Below are 13571 nucleotides of genomic sequence, written 5' to 3'. Positions count from 1 at the left end.
CCATATCTAGAAATTATTGCCTAATTCAAGGTAACAAAGATTTACTCCTGTGTTTTCTTCTGGAGGTTTATGATTTTGGCATTTACATTCAGATCTATTTTGAATTAATTTTTGTACATGATGTGAGATATTATTCTTGAAAAAATTTCATACCCTGACTTCCGTGAAACCACATCCTTCCCATTTTCTCCTGAGTCTGCACATGGCCCCTTTCAGCATTTATTCATTTTTTAAGAAGAATTTCTTGTATTTTTAAATGTTGAGTTTTGTTTTTTTTTTTTTCCCCTCAAAGTTTTGTCTTAGCTTATCTTCTCTTCTTCTTAAGTACTCTTTCCTGGGGAATATCAACAAGAGCAAACCATATGCTGATGATTCCCAAATATATATATATATCTGTTATAGACTTCTGTGAAACTTAGACCATCTTATCCAATTTCTAATTCTATGTCTACTATTTGTTCTCTCAGGAACACAGACATTCAAAATCTTCAACCAAAAGCACATTTTGGACATTCCCATTTCCCCAGTTTTGGGTCACTATTTAGCTGTGAAAGCTGAAAACTTAAGTGCCATCTTGACATTTCCTTCTCTTTTGCTCTCAAATCCAGTCATGACCAATCTCTCAGTGTTATCTCCTACATATTTCTAAATTTAATCCATTTTTTTCTGTCTCAACTTAAACCATCCTAATTATGTGACTTTTCATACTCTTCTAGATCTTAGAAGTTTTCTAACAGATCCCAACTTATTTATTCTAGACCACCTTAATATTCCTCTCCCCTCTGCAGCCAGCATTTCCAAAATACAATCTTGACCCTGCCAATAAAATAGTTGCCACTATCAGTAAAAACTCCCGAACTCCAATTCCCAATGATTAAAAATAAAATCTTCTCCAGTGCTCTGAGGATTGGCCTTTCAGACTTGATCATCTTTTTCTCCATGTATAGACAAACTGGCTTTTCCCTCTTATCTTAAAAAATGCCATAGTCCTTCTCTTAACACCATGAACGTAGATGCAAGCCATTCTATCAGTCTGGAACTCCCATCCCAACTTTGTCCATTTAATGTCTTCCCACTCTACAGATTTCAGATCAAATGGTATTCTCTGATTTTTAATTGGGATATAATTACATACAACATTGTATAAATTTAAGGTGTACAGTGTGTTGATTTTATTTATTGCAATATGATTGCCATAATAGCTTTCACTAGCACCTAATCATGTGACATAATTACCATTTCTATTCTGTGGTGAGAACATTTATGATCTAGTCCCCTAGAAATTTTGAATAGACACTTTCCCAAAGAAATACAAATGGTCAATAGTCTATAAAAAGATGCTCAACATTACTAATTACTGCTGCTGCTGCTGCTAAGTCACTTCAGTCGTGTCCGACTCTGTGAGACCCCATAGACGGAAGCCCACCAGGCTCCCCCATCCCTGGGATTCTCTAGGCAAGAACACTGGAGTGGGTTGCCATTTCCTTCTCCAATGCGTGAAAGGGAAAAGTGAAAGTGAAGTCGCTCAGTCGTGCCCGACTCTTCCCAACCCCATGGACTGCAGCCTACCAGGCTCCTCCATCCATGGGATTTTCCAGGCAAGAGTACTAGAGTGGGGTGCCATTGCCTTCTCCAACTAATTACTAAGGAGGTACAAATCAAAGCCACATTGAAATGTCACTTCACCTCTGTCATAATGGCTATCATCAAGAAAACAAGCCAGGAACTTGTCTCATGATCCAGTGGGTAAGAATCTGCCTTCCAATGCAGAAGGCACTGGGGACACAGGTTCGAACCCTGGCCAGGGAACTAAGATCCCACATGCTGCAGGGCAATGAGGTCTGCACCCCACAACTACAGAAATCCTGTGCACTGCAAGGAAATCCCAGCACAGCCAAAAGAAAAGAAGACAAACAATAACAAGTGTTGGTGAAGACGTGAAGGAAAGCGAACCCTCATGCACCGTGGGTGGGGATGTAAATTGGTGCAGCCACTATGGAAAACGGAATGAAGTTTTCTCAAAAAAAAAAAATAATGAAATATAACTGCAATATGGTCCATCAATCTTACTACAGGGTCTATATACAAAAGAAATGAAAACAGGGTATCAAAAATTTATCTTCAGTCCTGTGTTTATTGTAGCATTGTTCATAATAGTCAATGGAAACAGACTAAATGTCTATAAATGGATGATGGATAAATGTGTGAGATACACATATATATGTATATATGAATATTATTTTTCAGCCATTAGAAAGGAAATCTTGACATCTGCAGCAAAATAGGTGGATTTTGAGGGTATTATGCTTAGTGACTTAAGCCAGAGTAATATTTTATGATATCCTTTATATGTAAAATCCAAAAAAGGGACTGGGAAGGTGATTACCTGATTACTAGGAGCTGAAGGGTGGGGAAATTGGAGTACAAATTTGCACCTAGAAGATAAATAAGTTCTGGAGATCTAATGTACAGCAAAGTGATTATGTCCTGTGTTACTCTTTAGTGACACTTTCTCTGATTCCCACCTGCTTCCATTTCAGGTCTTGTCCCCTTGTTTCATGATCCAACGAGCAAGCCTTTGGAATGCTTCTCTCAGTTTGTAGTTTTAGATTTGAAAGTGTGGCTAGGGGATTAGTCCCTGTGTGGAAACAAATACTGGATGGTTTTGATCACTGCCATATTGCCAGATGGGCTTCCCTGGTGACTCAGATGGTAAAGAAGCTGCCTGCAAAGAAGGAGACATGGGTTTGATCCCTGGGTTGGGAAGATCCCCTGGACGAGGGCACGGCAACCCACTCCAGTATTCTTGCCTAGAGAATTCCCATGGACAGAGAAACCTAGTGGGTTACAGTCCATGGGGTCACAAAGAGTTCGACACGACTGAGCGACTAAGCACACACACATGCCAGAATTTAGCACTGAATAGAGCAGGTTCTAACAAATGTTTTGTTTTGTTTTTCCTAAGTGAATTCAAAGAAGGGATACAAGTAAGCCTAGTAGGAAAGAAGTGATAGGACCCCCTAGAGGTTGGGTGTAGGTGACTAGATTAGAAACGCCTTGTGGCAAGGAAAGCCCTCAAGCCTAAGTTACTAACTAGGTCGTTTGCTACACAGAGCCTGGATTTCTGTTAAGTTGGAGATGAGTATAAATAAGAAAGAAAAAAGAACACAAATCCATGAAGCACAACGTTGAATATTGAAGGATGGGATGGGGAGGGAGTTGGGATGGGGGTTCAGGATGGGGGACACATGTACACCCATGGCTGATTCATGCCAATGTATGGAAAAAACCTCTACAATATTGTAAAGTAATTAGCCTCCAATTAAATAAATTAATTAAAAAATTATTTTAAACAACTATGTGCCATCCCCCTGAAGTTAAAGTTCACTTCTCTGAAATAAGGTGGTGGTGGTGGTTTAGTCACCAAGTTCTGTCTGACTCTTGTGACCTCACGGTCTGTAGCCCACCAGGCTCCTCTGTCCATGGCATTTCCCAGGTAAGGATACTGGAGTGGGTTGCCATTTCCTTCTCCAGGGGACCTTTCTGACTCAGGGATCAAACCAATGTCTCCTGCAATGCAGGTGATCTCCAGCATTGCAGGTGGGTTCTTTACTGCTGAACCACCAGGGAAGCCCACCTGAAATAAGGTGGTACATTTCAAATGTTGAACCAGCTAACTCTTAGTGCCTAGCTCTGAAAATTTGTCCAATATCTCACTTTGGGATTATATTTTCACATTTTGCTTGTTAGGAAGTAAGGGAGAAAAACAAACAGAAAACAGAAAAGAATACTTTTTAATTAAATTTTTTTTTTTTTTTAACTTTTTGGTTGCACTGCATGGCTTGTGGGATCTTTGTTCCCCAAACAAGGATTGAACCCACACCCCCTGGCAAGGAAAGCTCAGAGTCTTAGCCATTGGACTACCAGGGAAGTCCTGAGATAAGAATACTTGAAATTATGACAAAGCTTTTAAATTTTATTAGGTCCCATTTGTTTATTTTTATTTCCATTACTCTAAGAGATGGGTCATAAAGGACTTTGCTGTAATTTATGTCAGAGAGTGTTCTGCCTATGTTTTCCTCTAAGAGGTTTATAGTTTCTGGTGTTAGGTTTAGATTTTTAATCCATCTTGAGTTTATTTCTGTGTATTGTGTTAGAAAGTATTCTAATTCATTCTTTTACACGTAGAAGGAAATGGCAATCCACTCCAGTGTTCTTGCCTGGAGAATCCCAGGGATGGGGGAGCCTGGTGGGCTGCCGTCTTTGGGGTTGCACAGAGTCGACTGGACTGAAGTGACTTAGCAGCAGTAGCAGCAGCAACCAGTTTTCCCAGCACCAATTGTTGAAGAGACTCTCTTTTCTCCATTGTATATTTTTGCCTCCTTTGTCAAAGATGAGGTGTCCATAGATATGTAGATTTATCTCCAGGCTTTCTATTTTGGTGCTCTGATAGTCTAGAGGGATGGGATGGGGAGGGAAGACGGCTTCAGGAGAGAGGGCTGATTCATGTTGATAGACGGCAAAGCCATTACAATATTGTAAAGTAATTATCCTCCAATTAAAATAAAAAAACTTTTAAAAGAAGAAAACTTGAAATCTCCACCTGATATAGATCAGGCAAAGGAAAAAAGCAAGAGCCTGGCAAGGTGGTGATAGTGAAAGCCAGGGAGCCAAAAAGAAAGTGTCCCACAAGAAAATACGCTTAGAACAGAGGGAGCAGGTGGAAGACTGGAGAGAGAAATCACACACAGGAAAGGTAAGAAGAATATCTATAAATATGGAGCGAATTTCACTGAACTGGGAAACACTTAATAGAGCTCTCCCAAAGGAAAGAATGGATTTCTTATTTTATGTCTGCCTCTAAGAATCTTTTCAATGGAAGTCCTAAAGGAATAAAAGAATGGCATATGTGAAAAGCATCCTGAGGTTTTTCTGAAGAATATTGCCAAATAAATCTGAGATGCTATTAGAGTTCGCGCTGACACAGTTTACAAAACAGAGCAAGTGCCATAGGATACAGCCACGTGAACACAAGCAGCTTATTTGTAACCCGAGGATAACCACAGAATCCAGCCGCATCTCCCAACTGTCACCATCAGGTTTGCCAAGGTGGTTACAAATCACTCTGCAAGTGAATTGTAGCTTAAAGGTGAGATTAGCAGGATCATTCATTCATAGGGCAGGTATAAGCCAAGTTCATGGACACGTCCTCTTTGCTCACCCTTATATTTTACAGACGTTGTGTTGGATTTTTATTTTTTAAACCTGCAGGAAGTTCTGTGCCTCTTATGGCAGAGTTTTCTGGGTTTAGGTTAAGCAGCAAATGTTAGATTAGAAGCAACAGTGGCTGTGAAACCTTTAAACTTTCAGAGTGAAAAATTAAATAATGTGAACCCGTGCTTGAGTTACTCTTCTGATGAAGTGGGGTGAGAAGTCTCTGAGAGGCACGGCTTGGCACTGGGCAGAAGGCAGGGACAGCCACAGAGCCCCCAGGTCCTGGGGCCAGGGTCTAAGATGGTAGGAACTCTCGACCAGGAAGTGGCAGGGGGCTCCAGGGCCTCACGGCGACCACTGTGCTGTGCAGTCAAGACTGGAGATCCAGGGTACTCAGGCATCTCACTGCCATTCCCGCAGCTCCCCCTCTGTGATCTCTTTCCATGCCTCCCACGCTCCCCAGCTGTAGCAACACAGCACAGCCCTCTTTCTCTGTGGATGTTCTTTCTCAAAGCCCAGAACCTTCCCCCACCCTCCTCCTTGCCAACCTGCCAACTTCTCACCCCCACCCCCACCCTGACAGTGTATTCCCCCATCCCTGTTCAGCTCAGGGATCAACTCTGCAAATTTTGCCTCTTCTCATCCTTTAAATCAAGCCTTTGGACTGGGAGGCCACTGTGTGTATTTATGGAGCTAGAAGAAGGCTGGTGAGTCAGTTGCCAGGAGTTCCAGCTCATCTTCTTTTTAAAAACTTTTATTGGTGTATAGTTGGTTTACAATGTTGTTACTTTGTAACAACAAGTTTGCTGTTCAGCAAACTGAATCTGTTACACATATAAGTAAAAGATTTTTTTCCATACAGATCATTTTAGAATACTGAGTAAAGTTACCCATACTATACAGTAGGTCCTTATTATTTACATATTTTATATATAATAGTGTGTATGTCCATCCCAGTCTCCCAATTTATCCCCCTCCTTACCCCTAGTAACCATAAGTTTATTTTCTACATCTATAATTCTATTTCTGTTTTGTAAATAAGTGTATTTTTTTTAGATCCCACATACGTGATATCATATGATATTTATCTTTCTCTGTCTGACTTCATTCAGAGTGACAGTCTCTAGGTCCGTCCTTGATGCTGCAGATGGCATTATTTCATTCTTTTTTATGACTGAGTAATGTTCTATTGTATATATGGATCACATCTTCTTTATCTATTCCTCTGTTAATGGACATTATTTTAACATTCACATCTCTATTTGCTGCCACTGCTTCAGAGAATATGGCACTTAAAACCAGGAGCTGGGAGAACTGGATTCTCCCCTAGGCTGGCAGTAACTTGGCTTTGGAAGCATCCCAAAGTCAATAAGCTTATCTCCTAGCCCTTTCAATTAGAAAATTCTCTAATTGCCAGTTGTTCCTCAGGAGCAAGATCTCTCTCCCCAACACATCTGGTGTTACCGTGTTACTGGGGAGGACTTGTCTCAGAATGGGGGTCTGCCCTGTGCTGGCCAGTCCACCAGCTGGTTTATTCACTGCTCTGTTACTCACTAGCTGTACTCTTTTTTTTTTCTCCTTCTCTCCAGATCCTTCAGTTAATCATTTGTAAATTTTTTTTTTTTTTTTTGAGTTCCAACTATGTCCTAGACTTAATTTGGGGATATTAATGTGGCTCAGTGGTAAAGAACCTGCCTGGGGCAGGAAGATCCCCTGGAGAAGGAAATAGCAACCCACTCCAGTATTCTTTCCTAGAGAAAATCCCATGGACAGAGGAGCCTGGGGGCTACAGTCTATGGGGCTTCAAAAAGAGTCAGAAATGACCCTGGGACTAAACAAAAACAACAATATAAATTAATAGGCAAAAGAATTGTGTCTTCTGTCCTCACAGAACTTATAGTCCCATGGGAGGGAGGCAGATAATAAACAAGAAACATGTTAAAGATTATAAAATGCAAAAGTGCTACAGATGAAATTAGTAGAACTCTTTCCTTATTTCCATATGGTACTCTGAAGCTCAAGCCACAGATTTTGTAGTTTAATGGAGATTGGCTTTGATTTTGAGACCCAGAGATTCCTGGTTCTTTCAAACTACAGAATCTGTGTTTCCACAACTATAACCTTTGAAAGGCTAAAGATCAGAAACTAATGAGAAGGGTTAGCAGGACTGTGGATATCTCCTAGGCTTTCTGAACATTCAAACCATGTGTAAGATACCATTTGGACATAAGTACAGGCCCACAATTCCCAGTCTCTCCTCTTTTTTTTCTCTCTTCTCCCTTTTACTGTCTCCATCTCCTCGCCTCCCTCTCTATCTCCCTCCCTTTGTCTCTTTCTCTCTCTGTAACATACTTCAAAATGCAATTTTGGGAATACTGTATCCCATTTATTTTGTCCTCATGCTGCTTATATTCAAGGTTTTCTATTTCTGGAACTTCTAAGATGTAAGTTACACGTTGGCACTTTAAGAGGCCCTGGTTAACCCCCAATTAAGGAGAAGGTAGGAAGAAACAGGAGAACAGCTGAAACCAATGAGTACTATCCACAGAGTACCCAGGGCCAGAGAGCTACGCTCTCTAAGTAGCTGGTTCCTGTGTTACTCTTCAGTTTGTTTCCCTGCCTATCATAAAGTTTGGTGCAAACTCTAGCTTGGTCTTGTGTCGCTGGATTGTTCGTGGCCGGCAGCAGTGGCGTGGGGGCAATCATCCTGCAAGCCAACAGCAAGACACAAATTGAAGAGCCTTGAGGGAGTGGTTCCTGAGTTGCACTAGAGGCGATCCCTAGGAAGAGATACAGAAAGCTTTGGAGCTTTGAAGGTGGGCAAATTTCTAGAAATTAGAAGGTATAACCTTGTTTTGTTGTCACAGGCCATTGAGGCTGAAGATTTTTAGTCTAGATATTATTTCCTTCTTCTTCCTCAAATTCCTCTATTTGGGATATATTTGGGAAAGAGTTTGTTATCAACTCCCTCTCGAATTTCACTAAACATGAGTTCATAATTTCCCTGAGGTCACGACGCAGACCTGGAAGGCAAACTTTCTTGCTTGAGGTGCCATGGGCTGGCTCTCACACCTACAACTTTGGTAAATCCTTCCTAACAGTTAGAAGGGCGTTGGGAACGTGTGGACGGGTCCCATGGAATTGGGGCTACCATATGCTTTTTCAAATTCTCCCCCTGTGTTTTGCAGTCATGTCAAACTGCTGTTCATTTCGGGACTGAGGATGCAATGTTTTGGGAGGCAGTGTCCTCAGCTCCCCGTGGATGAGTTGCCACGGATCACAAATAGCACAGCTGATGTTAATGGTTGTGTATCACCCTGCGGCTTCTCAAATAGCCTGCAAAGTTGGCAGGCGAGCTCTTGAGCACGCAGAGGTTCTGCGCTCCATCGTATTAAAACATTAAGAGTATATACTTCGGTGGTTTCAGACTGGTTCAAATATCTGAACACCTGAAAGTTTAGGGGTGTGGGAGGCCGTGAAATATTGACATGTATTTCTGCCGAGAGGATTGGGAACAAAAATAGAACCACAGAACATGTGTGCTCTCTAAAAGCATTGCCCGAGTGCCCATGAAATAACAAGTTGAACCTGGTCTTTTTCCAAGGTTTTGGTTAACTTTCTTTCACTGCTTATTTATTGATTTAATTCTGGTCCCACTTGTTATCAGTAGTGGTCATGGGCACCAAGTGCTAAAGAAAGTTCATGAAAGAAAAACTCAAGTGAGAATTTTCTATACACATACATTTTTTTTTCTTCCTATGAATCAGGAGGAGATTACCACTACTCGATTTTTCTGGAAAAATAGAACATTACAGTCTAACTCCCAGAGGGTGTATTTTGTAGCCATTGCTGTTGGATCAAGTATAAGAAAATTTGACCTTAGTGTGTGATAATACAGAGGTCAGTTTGAATTTTATAACCTTTTTCTTAGGATCTAAATGGTTTGCTGCTGCTACTAAGTCGCGTCAGTCGTGTCTGACTCTGTGCGACCCCATAGACGGAAACCCACCAGGCTCCTCTCTCCCTGGGATTCTCCAGGCAAGAACACTGGAGTGGGTTGCCATTTCCTTCTCCAATGCATGAAAGTGAAAAGTGAAAGTGAAGTCGCTCAGTCGTGTCCGACTCTTAGCGACCCCATGGACTATAGCCTACAAGGCTCCTCCGTCCGCGGGATTTCCCAGGCAAGAGTCCTGGAGTGGGGTGCCATGCCTTCTCCGAAAATAGTTTGCTAAAGATCCAAATGTTTGGCTAATTAATGGTGTTAATAGCAAGAGTGAAAGGGAAATTCTTGACCTGTTTAAGATATTAACTTTTCCAAACACTTTAGCTTCTTTTTCTTCTTTTAGTATTTATTTGTTTGGCTTTAGTTGTGGTATGTGGGATCTAGTTCCCTGACCAGGAATCAAACCTAGGGCCCCTGCATTGGGAGTGCAGAGTCTCAGTCACTAGACCATCAGGGAAGTCCCTTTCAAGCACTTGAGACGCCGTTACATACATCATTTGCAAGTTGTTTTCTCAAACATCTTATTTGTCAATTACTAAGCTTTGGAAAGGCACGCTAAGCTCCACTGTCTCCTTGTAGAGTCCTCTTTCTCTGCCTCCTCTCCCCCTCCCCCTGCTCAGAAGAATCACTACTCAAAACCCAGGGCTTCTCAGAAACCTGTCTGAAAACCGCCTAGTAGTTACTAATTTTCTTGAGATACATTGCAGTTTGCATTGAAAGTGCAATTCATGTTACAACCTATTGATCTTTTAACCAGAAAACACTAAAGACTGTTCAGTCTAATCTTTTCTGGTTGTTAGATTGCAAACTCTCAGAGGGAAGTTGTTTGTTGTCTAGTTGCTAAGTTGTGTCCAACTCTTTGCGACCCCATGGACTGTTCTCTGCCAGGCTCCTCTGTCCATGGGATTTCCCAGGCAAGATTACTGGAGTGAGTTGCCATTTCCTTCTCTAGGGAGTGTTGAGTTTCCTGCATTTGCAGGCAGGTTCTTTACCACTGAGCCACGAGGGAAGACCTTCAGAGGGCAGGGGCCATGGTAATCCCACTCCCCAGCCTGTCACCTGTGCCTCACAGACACTCGTGGTAGGTCCTGATAATAATGGTATGACTAGCAGCAGTGACGACAACAGCTAAGACTTACAGAGTGTTTCATGCATCGTAGGCACTCTGTAAGTCCTTGATACACTTGGAACATTCAGTTCTCTACAGCCAGTGAAGACAATGTTATGATTATTTCTATTTACAAGTGAGAACATCCACGTACCATCAGGCTGAGTGACTGTAATGAAAGTCAGTAAAGGGCAGAGCAGGATTCAAGACCAGGCAGCCTGGCTGCTGGACTGGGGCCCTTGACTGTCGCAATAAAGTGGCACCTTATGAGAAAATTTGAGTTGATCTCAGCCTTTTCCTGACTGCTCCCCTATTTGCATGACATTTTTTATGCCTTGCCTCGAACTTCTGCATATTTTACTTTGTAATCAAGTTTCCCAATAGCCAGGTTCTAAATCACTACAAACCTTGCCATTTCCCCAAGAGTCAGCCTTTGCATCACTCAGAAGTCAGACCCAGTTTTTACTTAAATGATTTGGATGTGGTTGATGCTAGCAGCTGGGAGATGAAGGTTTTATATACTACACTGTGGAAAGCATCACTTGTAACTCTTCAGCCTGGTTATTCTCTATTTAAGAAAAAAAAAAGTGATCAGCTTTGATGGGCAATTGGTACAGCTACTCATTCGTTGTTTGGTCGCCAAGTCATGTCTGACTCTTTGCAACCCCATGGACTGCAGCACACCAGGTCTCCTTGTCCCTCCTCATCTCCTGGAGTTTGCCCAACTTACTCATAGTCCTCTTTATTTAATTTTATAACTTTGCACTCTCAAGCTACTATGGCTGAAGTTTTATGAAAACATATAACAATATTTTAGTTGGAAAACCTTAAAAAAGGCAGAACTCAAGATTGCTCCTCTGTCACTGTGAGCCTTCACTTTCTGCTTCTTCCCCCAGTAATCATGGAAAAGTGTTTGAACAGCTCAGAAAAGTAGGTGGCGGGGTCACCAATTTACTCACACTGATCTTTCTCATCAAGTGTCTACCTAGTTGCATAGAGAAGAAAACAAAACAAAGCAGATTAGCCCAGTCTGATATAAAGCAAAGTGAGACAAAAATAATTTTTCTGTTTCTTTCTTTTCAAAAAATTTCTATTGGAGAAGAATTACAATGTTGCATTAGTTTCAGATATATGACAAAGTGATTCAATTATGTATATGCATATAGCCATTATTTTTTAGATTCTTTTCCTATATAAGTTATTATAGAATATTGAGCACAGTTCCCTGTGCTATACAGTAGGTCCTTAATATCTATTTTATATATAGCAGTGTGTTATATGTTAATCCCAGTCTCCTGACTTATGCCTCCCCCCTCCCCCTTCTCCTTTGGGAACCATGAGTTTGTTTTCTATGTCTGTGAGTCTGTTTTCTATTTTGTAAATAAGTTAGTCTGTACCATTATTTTAGATTCCACATATCAGATCAGATCAGTCACTCAGTCGTGTCCAACTGTCTGTGACCCCACGAACTGCAGCACGCCAGGCCTCTCTGTCCATCACCAACTCCCGGAGTTCACTGAGATTCACGTCCATTGAGTCAACGATGCCATCCAGCCATCTCATCCTCTGTTGTCCCCTTCTCCTCCTGCCCCCAATCCCTCCCAGCATCAGAGTCTTTTCCAATGAGTCAACTCTTCGCATGAGGTGGCCAAAGTACTGGAGTTTCAGCTTCAGCATCATTCCTTCCAAAGAAATCCCAGGGCTGATCTCCTTCAGAATGGACTGGTTGGATCTCCTTGCAGTCCAAGGGACTCTCAAGAGTCTTCTCTACCACCACAGTTCAAAAGCATCAATTTTTCCACATATAAGTGATATCATATATTTGTCTTTCTCTGTCTGACTTACTTCACTTAGTATGATATTCTCCAGGTCCATCTGTGTTGCAGCACATGTATCTCTTTCTTTAGGTTTAATGTGCTTCTTTGGACAACTGTTCAGTGTTTCAGATGCTCTTATGTTGTTGTTACTCTTTTCCAAATGGCCACCAGGAATATGAGGCAGGACTGTGGAACTGGGAGTCTGGGTGACTGTAATAGGTGATGTGAACTTAGCTTTCTTGCAGTTCAGCTTGCTCAGTTCTGACCCTGGGTAGCCTGAATATCTGTTATTGAAATTTTTTCTGGGTAAACTCACAGTATAGGTGTAAGGTTTTTCAGGGTCTGAGGACTTGAGAAAACTCTTTGATGACTCAACCTCTCCTTGCCTTTAGAGGGTTTGAAGGCTCCTTTGAATCACTGCCACATCTCTGCTCTGGCCCGTGACTCATGCTGTCCACCCCACAGTCTCTGCTGTGAGTTGCCTGGCTCTGAACATGGTGGGCTAACAGTTTCCTCAAGGAGGAATGGTGTCCACTCAGCAATAAAATAATTATTTAAGCTGTTGAGCAGTAAAATGATTATCAAAGCCTTTTCTTCCCTTTAAAAACCTATTCATTGGAAAGTTTCTAAGTACAGGTTGATGATCACGTGAAGCAGTTCTTGAAGAACAGTAACTATGACCCAGAGTCAATAGTAATTTGAGTGTTTTATTTCTCAGCCAAACCCTACTACCTGTCTGTGGGCAGTGACTATTATACAGTTCTAATCTGTGTGCTTTTTGTTATAGGCCATATATAATTTTTAAAATTTATTTATTTTTAATAGAAGGATAATTGCTTTACAGAATTTTGTTGTTTTCTGTCAAACATCAAGATGAATCAGTCAGGGGTATATATATCCCCTCCCTCTAGAACCTCCCTCCTGGCCATATATTATTTAATTAACTCTATATCTGGCTTGATAAATTTTATGCAATACAAAGAAATCTGGTTTTGAAATTCAGTAAATTAATAGGGAGATACAAATGATGCTTTGTCTACTAATTCAACATGAACTTCATAAAAGCCACTATTCACATTTGTGATCAAATGTCTTTAGGTTGAACTTCGAGATAAAACTGATACTTCAAAATCAAATGTTAAAAAGAAGCTGTAATGATGGTTATTTCCAATTTTATTTTTTACTTTTGGGGAATTAAGACTCTCCCCACTCACAATATGTTATTTACAGAAATGTACTTGCAAACAGGAGTCTGAAACCTGTTGATTTTTTTTTTAAGCACAAAAATGCAAAATGAGTATTAGATCCTGGAAACAGTTTTTCCTTTTAAACTAGTATTTAAACTGTAGTTAAATTTTGTAGTACATTTTAATATATATTTCATTATCCAACCAAACATGTCATAATTAATTTTATATGTTGACAGATT

This window comes from Bos javanicus, chromosome 13 (assembly GCF_032452875.1).
Source record: "Bos javanicus breed banteng chromosome 13, ARS-OSU_banteng_1.0, whole genome shotgun sequence".
Taxonomy (NCBI): domain Eukaryota; kingdom Metazoa; phylum Chordata; class Mammalia; order Artiodactyla; family Bovidae; genus Bos; species Bos javanicus.
The sequence above is the reverse complement of the archived record's forward strand: the minus strand, read 5'-3'. Positions refer to the sequence as shown.